The following is an 18,724-nucleotide window of genomic DNA, read 5'->3' as shown; positions in this document are numbered from 1 at the left end:
GGTGTGCATGCACGCACATAGAACTGGTAGGAAAAAAATTGGAAACCCAACACTGTCTTGCATATAGTAACCCCAAATAAAACACTTGCCCTGGATGAGCTTCCTCACGTGACCCCCAGAACAAAAAAGCAAACTGAAAGGGAGAAGAGCCAACTTTGCTCATGCATTTATTTATCAACTTGCTAGATACATATCCTGCTTTGAGTTCAGGAGCTCACCCCCACTAATCTGATGTGCACAAAGTCAGTGAACATTTCTCTCTACAGTAGAACAGCTTCAGCAGCTCCAGTGTGTACATAAAAGGCCAGGCTGCATCTCAAGGCAGGACAGAAAATCTAATAATTACCATCACCCCAATATACATTTTGGCTGACAAGTAGCAGATACAAATCTTCAGATTTCCAGGCAAGACTTCCAAAACAATTCTGCCTCAAGAATAATAATCTGAAGAAACCAACTTTCCTATTGTGGAGAAGGAGGGAGTCTTTGATATCTATCTTCTCTGAATGAATGAATGAATGAATGAATGAATGAATGAATGAATGAATGAATGAATATATGTTTTCTTAAGTTTTCGCGGGTACTCACATGTATGGTGTTCGGCTTGGTTCGGGTATTTTCCCACGTCATTGTAGTTCTTTTAAAGTTGTAGCAACGTTTCAGCAGAATCTCATCTGCCATCATCAGGCTTCTGTATTGTGTCCGTCTGTGAGTCAGACTTTTACAGTGGTTTCAGATTTAAATTTGGGGCAGCCTATTGCTGTGCCAGAATGGTTTTTTCTTCATCCTGATTGGTTGGGAGTCTTGGTCTGTGTTTATTGGTCTCGGAGTTTGCTGTGTTCTGCTTGATGGGTGTCTCTGATATCTTCTGTCTGTTTTTTGGTTCTTTTTGTATCTTGATTGGCTGGCAGCGTTGTGTTACTTTAATGGAGGCCTTTAGTGCAGCTTGGCTTCGGGTAAATGGACGGCTATCATTAGTTAGGAAGCTGGGTTTCATCTGGGTGCCTGGTTGGGGTGTGTTTATATATATATATATATATATATATATATATATATATATATATATATATATATATATATATATATATATATATATATATATATATATATATACATACACACACACACATACATACATATACATATATACATACATACATACATACATACACATATTTATTTATATTTATATATATACCTTATTTATATGTATATTTATATTTATATTTATTTATATTTATATATATATTTATATATATACCTGGTTGGGGTGTGTTTATATATATATATATATATATATATACACACACACATACATACATATACATATATACATACATACATACATACACACACACACACACACACACACACATATGTGTGTGTGTGTGTGTTTTCTTAAGTTTTTGTGGGTACGTACATGTATGGTATTCAGCTTTGTTCGGGTGTTTTCCCACGTCATTATAGTTGTGCTTTTAAAGTTGTAGCAACGTTTCGGCAGAATCTCATCTGCCATCATCAGGCTTCTGTATTGTGTTCGTCAACTATAATGATGTGGGAAAATACATGAACAAACCTGAATACCATATATATACAAATATATATATACATATACATATACATATACATATACATATACATACACATACACACACACACACACACACACACACATATATATATATATATATATATATATATATATATACACACACACACACACACACACACACACACACACACACACAATACAGAAGCCTGATGATGGCAGATGAGATTCTGCCAAAACGTTGCTACAACTTTAAAAGCACAACTACAATGACGTGGGAAAATACCCGAACAAAGCTGAATACCATACATGTAAATACCCGCGAAAACTTAAGAAAACAAATATATATGTATATGTATATGTATATATATTTATATAGATTTATATATATATATATATTTGTTTTCGTAGATTTTCACGGGTACAGGTATGCAGGTCTTGGCGTGTTCGGGTCTTTTCCCGTGTAAGATTGAGAGTATCTTGGCAATGTTTCAATGAGGTCCCACTTGCCATCTTTAGGCTGGTGCTTTCGGCTTCGTGCTTGTGCGAGCAAAGCGTGATTGGAGCTGCCGTCTCCCTATATATACTGATGGGGAGGTTGGCTGTGTTGTCATTTCTTGATTGGTTGATGGAGTTGATGTTTGCAGATTGGCTGGCTTTTTCTTAAGAACATGTGTGGCTGAGGTATTGGCTGTTCATCTATCAGCCTCCTGTGTTGTAATGACCTGGGTAATGGGCTGTGATGACCTTCTGAGTTCTATAGTTTTGACATCCTGGGTCTTGTGCTGTAATCTCCTGGGTCATTGGCTGTGTTGTAACATCCTGAGGTTTTGTGGTGTAACCTCCTGAGTTCCATGATGTGATATCCTGAGCGGGTGGCTGTGATGTGATGTTCTGGGTTTTGGTTTGGCTCCGAGTTTGAGGCCTGAACTCAGAAGGTCATCACACAGCCCATTACCCAGGTCATTACAATACCTCAGCCACACATGTTCTTAAGAAAAAGCCAGCCAATCTGCAAACATCAACACTGAGGTAGAGGTTGGTGTGTGTCTTCTGGTATATGGTGTGTCCTAGTGTGTCATCTGTTTTTTTGTAGATTAGTACATCTAGGAATGGTAGTTGTTTGTTTGTTTCCGTTTCCATGGTGAATTTGATTTTGGAGTGTGTGCTGTTTACCTCAATGCCCAATCCCACCACCACCCAGCACAGATAAACTCCGTGGCCAAAACACTAATTGCCAGAACCAAACGCCTGGCAGACAAGACACACATAAAGACTGAACTATGCACCCTAACTAAAGGACTGACAGCCAACAGCTTCCACAAAAGCAAAATCACAGGCCTGATCCACAAAAACACACTGAGACATAATGGAGACCTAGAAGATGAACAGACCTATGGAACAGCTGTCCTGCCCTACATAAGAAGTACTACAGACAAAATCAGTAAGATACTACACAGGCATCACATCAAGACTGCCTTCAAAATAGACAGAAAAATAGCAGCCATCCTAAGAAACCCCAAAGATAAAATTGACCTGGAAAACCAAGGCATATATGAAGTCCCCTGTGCATCATGCCCTGCCACATACATTGGACAGACCAATAAAAGAATAAGTACCTGCCTAGATGAACACAAAAATGCAGTAAAAAAGCTGGAACACACTTCCTCACTAGTCCAACACATGAAAGCCACAGGTCATAGCATCAACTTCAATGGCACCAAAACCCTAGCCACTATAGAAAACCCCAGCTACAGAATTATCAGAGAAGCCATAGAGATTGAAAAAAGACCTGAAAGTATGAATAGAAGAGATGACTCCACCAGACTGTCAATTAACTGGAAGCCTGCACTCTCAAACAAAAAAATCTCCATACCACTAGCCAGGCAAACACCTGGGCACAAACAGACTCCCCCTGATACCTCCAGCTCAAACACACCCCAACCAGGCACCCAGATGAAACCTAGCTTCCTAATAAATGATAGCTGTCTGTTTACTCGGAGCCAAGCTGCACTAAAAGCCTCCAATACAGGAAACACAATGTGCCAATCAAGACCAAAAAAGCTACAAAACAGACAGAAGATATTAGAAACACCAATCAAGCAGAACACAGCAAACTCCAAGACCAATAAACACAGACCAAGACTCCCAACCAATCAGGATGAAGAAAAAGCCATTCTGGCACAGCAGTAGGCTAGCACCAAATTTAAAACAGAAACGGCTGTGGAAGTCTGACTCACAGATGAACACAATACAGAAGCCTGATGATGGCAGATGAGATTCTGCCGAAACGTTGCTACAACTTTAAAAGTACAACTATAATGACGTGGGAAAATACCGGAACAAAGCTGAATACCATATATACATATACATATACATATACATATACATATACATATACATATACATATACATACATACATACATACATACATACATACATACATATAAATGGAAGTCTCAAAATGTTAGGAATGTGAAAGGATCATAGTTTTGCATTGCTGCAGAGCTTTGGCTAAAGGAGTTGCACTGCTTTAGCCAGATGCAGGTGCTATATCTGTATATTAAAATAAGCTTATGGGTTAGGTAATCAGTCACCTAGGAGAGAGCACCTATTTGCATTCTAAGAACTTAAAAGATCAACGTGACCTGAAATAATTTTACATAAGGAAGAAATGTAGTAGAATACAACGCCTTTGATGAAGCAATACAATGTTTCTATTATTTAGGATTATATTTTAAAAGAAATAATAAGGCTGTTGAGGAAAACAAACCAATCTTAACATAAAATTTGCTAGTGTTGAGCTGCAAGCCATACTTCATCCTATATTCCTCTCAATATAAATAGCCTGGTTTAGGATAGAAGCTCATTACAGGGTCAAATCTGACATTTAACAATCATACTGTCACAATTTAAGTCTTATTTCCACGCAAGTGCACACAGCAGATTGCAGGCCGATTTTCTTATCTGCTGCATATTATGCGGGTCATATTTAATTAAAACACAGAAGATCTGAAAAGCAAATAAAATTAAACCTCAGACTTATCTACGAAGTCAATTAAGCAACGATAGCCTATTCAATGTATTAAATATTCAATTTATAATGAATACTGTTTACCCAAAAAGACAACATATTATTAGCCAAGAAGAAGATCTGAATGTAAGAGGATTTCCCCCAGAAGACAATTCTCCATTTTAAAAAAAAGAGAGAAAGATTATATTTGAGGAAAACTAGCCTCCTTTTCTGATAACCACAGTATTAGTCAGCTGAGAACACTTCCACAAAATGGTGTTAATGCTACTTTGCAGCTTTCAAAGCAAGGGGTGAATTTGAATCATTCCCTCAACAGATTTAGAAACAAGCATTTATTCTCACATTCATGAACTTTCCACAAGTGGAGTAAGGAAAAACTATTCAACCCATTTTCACAAATAGACCAGCAGAACATAGAGCATTTACAATGATTGCCTCACCACAGACATGAATAGTAAGTAAATCAGATGGCAACATTGTCCCATTTAAAGCGCCAGACTATTTCTTGAAATTTTAATAAAGATTATCTCAATGCAGACTTAAACTGATCAATAGGTAATTTTTCAAATCATAATACAATTTTTATCATGGAGCACCACGGTACTTGCTCAGTATTTGCCAATAAAGATAAATCTCTGAGCTGAAATATATCACTTGGTCAATTTTTATTTCATTTAATCAGCCATCAACTTAATTCTTATAATTTACAGAGAAACTGTGGAATTGGCTCAGATGAACATTTGCTATTTTGTTGGGGAGATGAGAGAATCGCTTTGGAGAAGTTTGGATTCAACCAGCGTTTCTCAAACTTGGCAACTTTTAAGATGTGTGGATTTCAATTCCCAGAATTATTGGTTAGGGAATTCTGAGAGTTGATGTCTACACATCTCAAAATTGCCAAATTTGAGAAACACTGGTTTCAGCCACTCCAAATAGTCTCTGAATGAGAAGCAATAAGCTTTTTTGGCACACAGTTGAACAGAATGCAACTTTGAATCTACTCATCATTTCTGGGTTATTTTATGCGGTTCTCCAAACATTTCTAATTCTGAGCAGCAAAAGCAAACAAATTAAAATTTTGGGTTTTTTTTTTAAAGGGATTACTTTAGAAAGGTTAACGTTAGGCTAATTGTTTTCTTGGATATTTATGTTCTCAGTAGTGTTTAAGGAAAAGATTTGTATTAGTCTCAGACATAAACTATGCTGGTTTTAAAGAGCTTTTCTTCCCATAACTTTATTAAATGTTGTCTTCTTAAATCTATAAAAGCTGCCTCCTGACCAGCCATCCTTTTTGGTTGGTTGGTTGGTTTCTAAAGGGTTCCATTCAGACATCACACTAAATCAAAGTTGAATTAATGTCTGGAAGCAGAGTCGTAGTAATGTCTGAATTGGCAAACAATCCACTGGAAAGATGGCAGGCTAAAATGAGACACAGATACAGTATATTCATAAGTCATTGCTTGCTTAGAAACTCCCAATCTTTCCTGTTCAAGAAAGAAATCAAAATTATATCAGAGGCAAATACAGAGAGTGTACATCAGGGGTGTCCAACCTTGGCAACTTTAAGACTTGTGGACAAAGCTGGCTGAGGAATTCTGGGAGTTGAAGTCCACAAGTCTTAAAGTTGCCAAGGTTGGACACGCCTGGTGTACATCATCCTCCCCTTCTCTTGAAGAGAAGAAGCTTCAGAGTATAGAGCTTTCACCCGCCAACATTTTGCTGTGGCTTCTTGTTCTTATCAAATACTGTTTAAGGCAGCTGCCTCATTCTATCCAATAACAGAGTTGCCTCCGTGCTAAAAAAAAAAAGCCAATGTTCTTCATGCAATACTGTTGAAGATCTTGAGCAGATGTTTATGGATAACTCCCCTCTCCCTACCATATCTGGGCAGTTTTCTCCATAATGGATGGGTGGCAGACCAGGGTGGGATTCAAATTTTTTAACAACCGGTTCTGTCAGCGTGGCTTGGTGGTCATGTGACTGGGTGGACAAGGCTTGGTGGTCATGTTATTGGCTGGGCATGGCCAACTCAATATCACTCACATTGAGGCACGCATCTCCTTGCCTGGCCTCTCATGACTTTGGGAATGCTGCAACAGCCGTAAGTGTGAAAAATGGTCATAAGTCACTTTTTACAGTGCCATTGTAACTTTGAATGGTCACTCCACACAAGCAAAGCACCAGCAAAGGAGGGGGAAAAAACTCCAGAGAAGTTCCTGAGACAGAAAGTCTAGTCCTGCCAAGAATGTAATAAGGATTAACGGAGAGGCAGTTTCTGTAAGCAACACCAGAATGTTTCCTTCCTGCCTTCCTTACAGGATTAGGCCAGTAATTTCTTCTAACAACTGGTTCTCCAAACTGCTTAGAATGTGAACAACTGGTTCTAGCGAATAGGTGCGAACTGGTAGAATCCCACCCCTGGTGGCAGGGGCTCTCTAAGAGCTGGCAGCAAACAAGAGCAGCTTCTTTGCAGCTAGGAAGTACAAATGTTAACCTCATACTGTCTTAGGTGGCCACCTAGGAACACTTTGTGTTGGAATTCTTGGCTGCCAGATTTTTATGGCTAAGATTTTGAAGGTCAGCTAGTGACCTATTGGTGATAGAAGTGGGGTACATCTATAGCAGGGGTGGGCAAACTTTTTGGCTCGGGGGCCGCATTGACTTTTAAAATTTGACAGACGGGCCGGGTCAGCACAAGATTTTTGGGAATCACCCCTCTCCTCTCCTCCTTCCCCTCCCTCGGAGGCTCCCTCCCTTGGAGGCCCTCTGAGTCAGGAGTTGCTACCGCCGGCGCGGCTCGCACGGCTCCACTCCCGTGTTGCCTCGGGAAGGGAAAGGCAAAAAGGAAGAGCCGCGGCAGTGCTTTGCAACGGAGCAGCGGTACCGGAGGCTCAGGCTCAGCGGCTCCTGGTTTTGCCTTTTCCTTCCCAAGGCAACGCGGGACTGGAGCTGCGCGGAGCTGCGCCGGCGGTAGCAACTCCTGACAGCCCCAGCCGGACACCTGAGCGGAGCCGGGCGAAACTGCCTCTTGCTGCTGCCAGAGCACCGCCGGGTCGCCTCCAAGCAGCCTGCCCGCCCACCGGGCTTCACCTCTGCCGCGCGGCTCGGAGCCAGGCGCGAGCGCCCGCGAGTTAAACGAGCCGAAAGTTGCTGGGAAGTTGCTCGGGTGCTGGGAGCAGGCTTTTAAAGTGCCGCCCGAGCAGGACCGCCGAGCCGGGAACGGGCACCAAGCCAGGGCAAAGCTCCACCAGCAGCGGCCTAGCTTTAGGTGGCTCCAAGCAGCCCCTGCCCGCCGGGTGGAACCCTTCCCGCTCCTCGGCAGGAAGGCGCTCCAGCCTGCAAGCTTTGCCTTTGCAAAGTTTAAGCCTGGAAGCCCCGGAAAAAAGGGGGATCGGTGGGGACTCACCTTCGGAGAGGTCACACTCGAAGGTGATTTCGAACTCCCAGCTGAGGCCTTTGCAAATTCTTTTCTTTCCTACCCTAGATCGCTCCGCACTGTTTTGCAGCTTTGGGGGCCACGCGGCACAGGGCAATTACGCCACGCCCAGCGATTTTTTTTCAGGGGCGGGCCGCATTGGACAGACCAATGGCAGTGATTTTTTTTCAGAGGCGGGCCGCATTGGACAGACCAACGGGCCGGATGTGGCCCGCGGGCCGTAGTTTGCCCACCCCTGATCTATAGGCATGTCAGCATGTGTTGAAAGATCCATTTGTGTCAACTAGTATAATGCATACCGATTTTCCTTTGAAGCCCCCACTCAAACTTTTCAAAAGTTCCTCTGGAGTGAAGCCTGCCTTTTTAGTAGTTATATCCATGAAAAGCTATATCCACATCAACTTTGTAGCCTGGCCATTCTCATAATCACAGGCCCCAATAGATGTGCACATAAGTTTGTGCACTCCATACATGGCATCTGTCCCATAATATAATCATACAATACAGTCTTTTTATGCCTAGAACTTTGTTGTAGGTCCTTGGGAGTTTACAGATCTGGGCACAGGGCAATGGCTTATCCTTATAAGTTGGGGAAGAGAGAAGGCCCTCATTCTAGGGCCATTTTGGGCAATTAAAAAAAGGCTAAGGAAGGAAAGCCACTTAATCTTAATTGTTCAACTATTACTAAGTCTGCATTACTATTATTGTTAATCTTCTCATCACTTCTTATCACCCATCCCCTCCCACTTGTGACTGTGTGACTGTAACTTTGTCGCTTGTATCCTAACGATTTATACTGACTGTTTCCTAGTATGATTTGATTGCTTATTGTGCCCTATGACTAACATTAAGTGTCGTACTTTATGATTCTTGACAAATGTATCTTTTCTTTTATGCATACTGAGAGTATTTGCACCAAGACAAATTCCTTGTGTGTCCAATGACACTTGGCCAATAAAGTATTATATCTATCTATCTATCTATCTATCTATCTATCTATCTATCTATCTATCTATCTATCTATCTATCATTGGAAAGCTTGTAATGCACACACAATCTTCCACTAGTTATTCTCAGACACGGAAGGTCTGAAAAATGCAGGAATTCACAATTGGGTACTCCATGGGATAGTGAATTTTGCAGAAATAAGCCATTCTTTCTATCTGTCACCAATCAGCTTGGCATTTTAGTAGAGAAGTCTATAACCCCTCTCTGTGGATATAATTTTTGAATACTGTACCCAAAGATGGCTTTCCAAAACAGGGCTGTTTGACACATTGGTCTTATGAAAGCTTCCTCCCTTCACTCAACTTTCTAATTATGGATACCAATTTCCCCTTGGTTAAATATAGTACAATTAAGAAGAAGGGAAACCTCCCAGTTAAGTACTTTCCAATTAGTTCCTTGCCCCCTAACCCACTCCCGTGTTAAATGGCTATGGAGGCCCAATTCTCATCCCATGCTGGCGATGAAAAGTTTTGCTGGAGTTCAATTGCACTTGGTAATTACAGAAATTAGCTTTAAAGTTTAGATCACTCGGCTGTGCAAATGGGCTCCTCTGGTGGAATGCACATCAGTCAACCATGAAGCTGGAGAGGCCCTATTCTTATATTCAACACCACCACATGCATTCAAGTGAAGGAGATCGGTTTCAGCATAAGAGCGAGATAAAAGTGGCCTGGGGGCACTTATGGAGGCCTCTTTAACAAAAAGGAAGCCTTGCTCAACATGTTCTCTCTGAAAGCACACCTTGACATACAGTAGCTTTAAATCCTCATAAAGGGATTAGCTAGATGGGTGGCATCTACTCTCCACTCAGAAATTCAACAGGGTGTCTTTCCTAATAATACATTGGGAGAGAAACCATACCAGTTAAATTGTGGTCTGCCACGCACCTCTTAAATGAGCTGGAGAAACGGGTGGAGCAACCCAGTCAGTTGTTGAATACCTGCCGTTCTACAGGGCGTATTAAGTCAAAGGTGGTAGCACATGAAGAACTATCCACATGCCTAGCGTTATGATGATAATTACCAGCCAGGTCACAGCTCTCGTCCAAAATTGCAAGGAAAATTACAATTTCTTTAGCCCAGAGAACATTGGATTTTTTATTTTATTGGTTTTCACAGCGCCGCTTTACTGTCTCTTGCAAAACGGAGCTCCATTATTTCATTTCTTTAAACCTGTCCTATTTCTAATTTGGAACAAAAGTGCCTCGGGTCAGGGTGATCACATCTGGATATCTCATACCGCGCTAATGCTCATGGTTTCCATGGCATATTTTAGAATGACAGTAATCTTATGCGGCAGTTTCTATTTTACAGAATGGGAAGATGCACAAGATGGGAGCAGGAAAGAAGAGTGAAAGTTGCAGGAAATGCTGAAGGCTCCCACTGGGACACTGTTCAATCTAGAATGCTTGCCAGGATCCTCGAGAGGTTGAGACAAGTTTAGTGATACTGTGCTGTCAATTATCTGCCACTTGCCTGGTTTGGGGATACAAATTTATGCAGCTTGTAGAACTCGGTGGCATTATGAATTCTTCCTCAAGTAAATTCTCTTATCTTGGAATTCTGCAGACTCTTAGGTTGTCAGCTCCACTAAGAAAAGCAGATCTGGAAATCAACTCCTTGAAGATTACAACTACAGTAGTCCTCACCAGTGGTGGGAGTCCATTTTTTTTACTACCGGTTCTGTGGGCATGACTTGGTGGGCATGGCAGGGGAAGGATACTGTAAAATCTCCATTCCCACCCCACTCCAGGGGGAAGGTTACCACCGGTTCTCCGAACTACTCAAAATTTCCGCTACCAGTTCTCTGGTCAGAGACTGGTCAGAACCTGCTGAATACCACCTCTGGTCCTCACTTAATAGCCAGTCGCTTAGCAATTGTTTGATATTACAATGGGCCTCTCCAGCAGATCAGCAATTCCTTTTTGAAGTTCTGACAGCTACATACGCATACCCTGTGGTCACGTGATTGTATTTTGGACATTTGGCCACTGCAGCATTCCGTGGTCATGTGACCACAGCTTTTGTTATTCTTTGCCATGTTTACTTCTGGACTTCCAGCAAGCAACAGGCCAAATTGGCCAAAACAGGTTCACTCAATTACCAAATTTATTTTAAAAAGATTGTAAAATGAGGTATGGTCACATGATGACCCCCCCCCCCCCCCCCCGAAGGATCACAATTTATGACCATAATTCCAGGCTCAATTATGGTCACACATACCGGTATTATCTGTACATTTTACGGAGCTTGAATATTGTAACAGAATCTTGTAGATCTGATTGCGCTGTACTTTCTCCCACCTCTTATATTCCAATGAATCACAGAGGTATCTGCTTGAGTCGCTTTTGAATATTATCTTGTTTCTCAGGGTTTAAAAAAATGTTTTGCCCACTCCCTTTGCCTAGGTAATAGTTCTTGCATATTTCCATCAATGTTCTCTTATTCTCTACACAGGTCCGCCCCACTCCCCCAGAAGGGGTAAAAAACACAAAGAGAAAAAGCAGATATCCAGTAGACATGTCTATGTTGCTCAAAAAGCAGAATGGAACCCAATTATGGTTGATACAGCACAGCTCTGCCTTGACTTTGCTTTCTTGGTCCCATTGAAATATGACAAAATGTTGGGAAAGGCAGGGATTAGTTTGCATAATATTAAAATAACTGACCGCAGTTAACTAGAAGCTGCACAGTTAAAACTAGAGTTGGTGTGCTATCGCTTGTAAGCACAGAGAACCTTAATTCTGGTGCTTTAACCCTTTCAATGGATCTGATTGTATTTACTCCAAGTAACAGATTCTATTCAGGAATCTGCAGTACGGTATACTCAGTCCCATGGTCCTCCACATTTAGCAGTTTCAGCATACCTTAAAAATAAATAAATAAGGAAGTAAATAAATAAATAATTTAAATAAGTCCCAGTGTCAGTGTTCCAGAAAATATCAACTCCAACAAATAACTCTGAGACAGATATCTTCTCCAAGGTTCCTTTTATTAGAGTAGTAAACTGGCACATCTGGGAAATCCCGAATCTGAAAGTTCTGGATTTCCTTGCAATAAGTAAAAAATTACAAATCCACCCCAATCACCATCCATCCCAACTTGAGATGTCCCCTCAACCAGGTGCAGAAATCACATGACCTTGACTTAGAAGAAGAATGCTATTATGTCTAACCACATACACTCTAAGAAATTCCCCCCTCCCATTTTCCCAGGCTCAAGAATGTGGCAGTGTCTGGAGCTAATATGGCTTCCAAAGCTGACACTCAGATCTTGTGAAATTCCCAAAGGCTCTTGTGCCCCCAAATAGTTGCTAGCTCCTTTCCCCGTTGATAGAATGACCGCAAACCCCTCCAGATTTAAACAGAGGTGAGATTTACTCTGATGAGATTTACTCCGGTGAGACTTGCTCAGGATGGTAATGTCTTCTCTATAGTTAAGAGGCATCTAAGGCAAGAGAAACAGGAGAGAAATAGTTGTTTATAAACACGGTGAATGCAGTCCTTTAAGACTCATCTGGCCATAAGCCTTGCTAAAATCAATTGGACTAACTTTTGAGTCAATATACGTAAAATAGGCTTTAAGCTATAGATAAGCCATCTATTGAGAGTGAAGAACATTTTTTTTTTCTAAATGCCTATTCTAATTTGGAAGTGATAAAAAGACTCATAGCACTTGTCGTAACTCATCAGCCCTGTCTTTGGTATTTAATGCCCCTGAATATTGCTAAAGCGTCAGAGCACCTCAGCTCGTGTCGATTTTGGGTGGCTCCAGTGATTTCCCTCATATCGTGTTCTCGCCTAGCTCTGGCGGTTGTAGCAGGCGATGGAGAAGTCTACCCTTTTGGTTTTACCCAAGCTTACCTGCAGCTCTCGTCATCGGTTGGGAAGGTAATCAAGCTGTCCTTTGACAGTTTGGGTTTGCTACACAGCAGATCTTTAAACAGCAGCCCAAGTCATAATGACAAACAGCCTTCAACGCAGCTGCCCTGCAGTGAGCTTGCCAAGCTCACACAACCTTTACTATGCAGTGGGGATGCTCTTCTACTCAAAATTAAACCTCAGTTTGATGGGACAGACTTGGAGCTAAAATGTGTAGGACTACAATCCTGCAGCACTCCGCTTCGTAGATGGAAGTCTTTTGCAAAGGGACGCTAGTACAAGGAGTCGGTGGTGCGTTTCAAATATTTTTACCACCGGTTCGGTGGGCGGGGCTTGGTGGACACACACTTTGCGCATGCAGGCACGCCAAACACATACTTTGTGCAGAGGCTTTGTTGCTTCAGCAGCTGCCGCTCGGCAATCTGCTGTGCCGCACAAAGCAGCTGCATTTCAAAAGCAGGGAATAAAGGTTAGTATGGGAGGCCAGGTGGGCGGGCGGGCGGGCCAACAGCAGAACGCTGCTCATCGGCACTACCGGCTCGGCAGAACCAGGCCAAACCAGTAGAATACCACCACTGCAAGTAGTCCTCAACTTATGCCCACAGTTGAACCCAAAATTTATGTTGCTAAACGATAAATGTGTTGCTCTTCCCCATTTTATGACTTTTCTTACCACATTTCTTAAGTGAATCACTGTAGTTCTTAACTTAGTAACACAGTTATTAAGTGAATTTGATTTCCCCATTGACTTCGCTTGCCAGAAGGTTGCAAAAGGGGATCACGTGATCCCAGGACAATTGTCATAAATGGGAGTCAATTGCCAAGCGGCTGAATTCTGATCACATAACCATGGAGATTCTGCAACGGTCATAAGTGTGAAAAATGGTGGTAAATCCCTATTTTTAGTGCTATTGTAACTTCAGTCAGTAAATGAAGTCGAGGACTACCTGTACAATTTAAAGGCAAAGGAGAGCCAGCAAGATGCAGAAATTAAGATGTTGGATTTTCACCTGAGAGTCAGGTATGAGTCTCTCCTCAGCCATGGAGCAGTCCAATTTTATAGGAACATTGTGGGATAAATGGAAGGAGACATGATGTGTGCCACTTTTCTTTCTCCTGAAGACAGGATTGAAATCTTACTATGTAAATCTAATAAGCCAGGGGTCCCCAACCACCGGGCCGCAGAACAAATCCTACCGGGCCGCTGGTTTGCTGGGCGCCGCCATCTTGTTTTGATGAAAAAGTGCTTCTGGTGAGCTTTTCCAGGTAAAAAGCTCACCGGAAGCACTTTTTCATCAAAACAAGATGGCGGCACCCAGCTGATGCCGGTACCGGGCCGCGGCATAAAAAAGGTTGGGGACCACTGTAATAAGCAAACAAATTGCTTAGCATTTAGTCCTCGGTCTAGGCAAGAGAAGAATTCCTCTGAGGTTTAGACTTTTATGAGGGAGAAACGTGGATACACGAATGCTTCTCAGTAGAGATTATGGTCTATTAGGGAGCAAGATCCATCCCTTTCTTTCTGGAATCCTGATTGCTGACCTATGAATTTGTTTCTGTGAAGACCCCCCGACAATTGGTCACGCCCATATTAGCAGTCATCCCAGCTTGGAAGCCACTTGGTTTTCTAGTATTAGGTGTTTAAATTGGTGGTCTAAAATAGAGGTGGGGAACAATGGCCTTCTTTATGACTTGTGGACTTCAACTCCCAGAATTCCTGAGCGAGGGGCGGCAAGTCCACAAGTCATAAAAGGGCCATCGTTCCCCACCCCGTCCCCAATTTTAAAAAGATGTTCCATAGATTGATACAGAATGATTTGACCCATTTTTCCTCCCCAAAAGATTATGGTTTGTACAGAGAAATACCTCTGAGTTTATACCGCTCTCATGTCCTTTTTGTCCCTGATATTCTGCTGAGAATACAAATCCTCAAAAAAAGCTGGTTCAAGCCAACCATTTGATTCAAGCTTGTGTTGGTGCAACATTTTTAAAACTACAAGTAGTCCTCGACTTACAACCACAATCAGGACCAGAATTTGTTACTAAGCAAAATGGTTGTTGAGTGAGTTGCCTCTGTATTTTCATGATTGCCATGGTTAAATGAATCACAGCTGTAGTCAATTGTGGGAGTTGTTAAGCGAATCCATGCCTGACCTTTCTTTCCAGCTAACAAAGGTCACAAATGACAACCGCAGAACCCTGAGATGCTGCAACGGTCGTAAATATATGCTGGTTGCTAAGCACCCAAATTCTAAATATGTGATTGTGGAGATGCTGTGACAGTCATAAGTGCAAGGACTGGACAAAAAGTTCCTTTTTTTTTAATGCCGTTGTAACTTTGAACAAATGGTTTGCCAGAGCATTTGCAGCATGACTACTATTGTGAGACAACCCAGGAGCGAAACACAGCACACACATTTAACAGTAGTTTATATACAAGACAGTTATATACAGAAATATACATGGTAGGCAAATACCTGACAATCAATCAATCTTCTTAACTCTACATGGAGAACTCTGCAATGAATACAAGACACAAGGAGAGAAAATATGCCCTCTAATGGCTGCCTTTATATAGACACCTCTTAAAGAGGTAAAACTTCTGTGGATCCATTCTTTGTCTTAAAAGGGCAATACCCATGCTATGCTGATTCATCCTTATTGCATCAGCCTTTCATTGCATCAGCCTTCCATCAACTGGTCAGCCCTTAATACCTTAACATGGTTGCTATTACCTGAAATAGGATGCAGACAGGATTAGATACAGTGGACCAGCAACAACACTCACCACCCCAAGAATATCACTCCTATGCTTCAGGCCCTGTGCTGGCCTTCCTCTTAGCCTCTGGGTGCGATCAAAGCCCTTCCTGTCTCTGTAGTCTGACGTGACCCTGCCACCAAGATACCTACAGGACCATCTCCGGCCAATGGATTTGATCTGTGCCCAACCCATGCACCCTGGGAGACATTTTTGGGTATTTTTCTGTTTCTGCTTCCACAGAGGAGGAGGTGCTTTTCAGTGGCAACACTTTATTTCACGGAACAGTCTCCCATTAGAAACAAGGTTGGCCTCCTCAGTGCTCTATCTGAAAAACAGACGTATTCCAGAGAGCCGCTAGCGAGTGGCGAGGTGTCTGGTTTTGGTGACGTTTCTGGCTTTAGAATGGCATATATTTCAATTCCTACAGTGGACATTTTATTTAAATGCTTGGGCTGTTTGAAATTACTGTAAACTGCTGAGAGTTTTGCAAACTGCAGCAGAAGAAACCGGCAGGTAGATAGATAAAATATATTTATAGATTATAGAAACCCCTCTGACAGCAGCTTTACTGCAAATTTTTTCCTCCGTGGTTAAGAAAAATACATTTTTTTTAAAAAAAAGAATCGACTGAAGTATAACAAATCTAGTAGATCAACTATCTACCGGGTTCTCCTCACTTAACTCTGCACCCTGTAAACATCCATCTCGGGTAAAACTGGCAGCAAACTGAATGGCAATTCCAGGGCCCCAAGGCCAAATTACAGTCAGTTTGCTCCAGCCTGCAAACACAGCATTGTTCCAACCACATTTAGGATCCAAACAAAGTCTGTACATAGGCAAGCCATGAGCAATATCGTTGCTGGTAATAAAACTGCTATATCTCTGCCCTTTGGTATACCGACTAATCTTATGATCTCTCTGGTTCTTGAAATCGGATGGAGGCAAGGCACAAGGTGTGCCACCAAAACCTTGCCCCACAATTCATAACATCCCCATCTTTTAGAGACAAAGTGTGTGAAGGAGCATAAATGACACCAGATCCTCAAGTGGCAATAAGTCCCTAAAGGAAGTGGGGACCCATAAAGTTGGAAAGTAATAAACTTGTAATCTGTCCCACTGGGGTTCCAGCCAAATCCTTTCCTAGTATTTTATCATTTATTTTATTAAACCAATTTATGTAGTCCCTCATCTTGAGATACAAGAGTTTTATTTCCTGCACTCACGTTCAAGCTACTCAGTTTAGATATTATTAGTACCAGTAATAATTATATTTCTGTGGTCCTCAAAATTCTCACGATCACCTTGGCTTATAAAGAATGGAAGTCAGAAAAATACAAGGGATCGTGTAGAGAAGCTGATAATTTGGTGTTTTGTTTTATTCTGTTTCCTTAATAATATTGGAACTTAAGTTTAATCCAATATAATTGATTAGAAATTGTGACACTGTTTACTGATTTCTGGCATTCACAGCCACAAGGCCTGCTGAGTGGTTGTAAAAGCAAATTTCTGGAAAAAGAGTTCTATCAATGATTATTTAAGCATTTCAAATAAATGGAACTTCCAGGAGCAGATGCAGTATACCTGTAAATCATAGTTGCTGGAAAATACAAAATGATAGAGGGCTATGCCCTTCAGGAGTTCCTTATTAGCTTCCAAGGATGTAGTAGATGCTCTGTGGGTTTTGTTTTCTTCCACATCCCATCTCAACTTTTAACTATCTCACTTACGAGCTCTATGGAGCTTGGGAAATTCCTAACAAAACAAATCTTACTTCTTTGCACCCTCAGCTTTAAAATAGTACGAGCCTGGAGGGGACCCCACTATACCTGGAAAGGAGGAACCTGTTCCCAAAAAGGAGATTGGCAACCCTATCTTGCCAACACAACCAGCACGGCTCAATGCACAGGAATTCAAAAGCGACGCACTTGGCTCTATCTGCCCAACCTGTTTTTCTCCTATATATATATATATAATTCTGATGCTTTTAGGGCTCCTTTATGACAAAACGAGTTTGCGGGTTTGGGTGAACTCTTATCAAAAGCTAATCACGTTCTCACAGGAGTCTCACCTCTCCTGATTCAGAAGCTCCTGGCTAGTCTCTGTGGGAAACAAAACCCTGGATTTGGATGGAATGCTCTGTAATTCTTACCTGCTCTAGGGACAGAAACCCCACTATACTTCTTACAGCAGATGTTTGGCAAAATAAAGAGAAATTGAGATGCACCTAAATAACCTTCATGGCTGATTCAGTACACATACCAGCTTTGCCTTTAGCAACCGAGGTAGCAGCAGACAGTACAGACTTGGGGGCAGGGTCTTCTTTTGGCAAACGTTCACAGCTCTCAGGATGGTATATGTCAGAGGTGGTATTCAGCAGGTTCTGGCCAGTTCTGGAGAACCAGTCGTGGAAATTTTGAGTAGTTCAGAGAACCAGCAAATACCATCTCTGACTGGCCCCACCCCATCTATTCTCTGCCTCCCGAGTCCCAGTTGATTGACGGGGTCTTCTTTAGTTGCCCTGCACAGGAGAACAGAGCTGGAAAGCAGGTTAGTGGGGTGGAGAGGGAATGGGGATTTTGTAGTATCCTTCCCCTGCCATGCTCACCAAGCTACACCCACAGAATAGGTAGTAAAAAAATTTGAATCCCACCACTGGTACGTGTGATATGACCAAGGGAGTTAGAAAGGCTGGATAGGTGGAGTTGGAAGGGATGCACAGCCAGGAAATGCTCAAGGAAACTGCTATACAGCTTTGGGGTGCGAAGCCAAGGTAGAGGTCACACTAAATATTTAGCCAGGATTGATAAAGGAGGCAATTAATCATGGTTTGCAAAGAGAGGGTCACATGCAAGCTAAGCCAAACTGCACTATGGCCTAATGTGGCAAATGAACTCAGGTCATACAGAAAAATACTTAATTCCTTAACAAGATATGTCCCAATAGATAAAAAAGCAGCCCCAGTGGGATGACATTCATTTAAAAAGCTTTTAAGCCGCCTCTTGAAGAGACAGAAGTTATCGTCCCAGGTTGTGTCCTTCAAGAAAGCTATGTTTAG

The sequence above is a fragment of the Notechis scutatus genome, chromosome 1 (assembly GCF_049901735.1).
Source record: "Notechis scutatus isolate UNSWTSFEM ecotype Mainland chromosome 1, rNotScu1.2, whole genome shotgun sequence".
NCBI classification, from domain to species: Eukaryota; Metazoa; Chordata; class Lepidosauria; order Squamata; family Elapidae; genus Notechis; species Notechis scutatus.
This window is presented reverse-complemented; position numbering follows the sequence as displayed.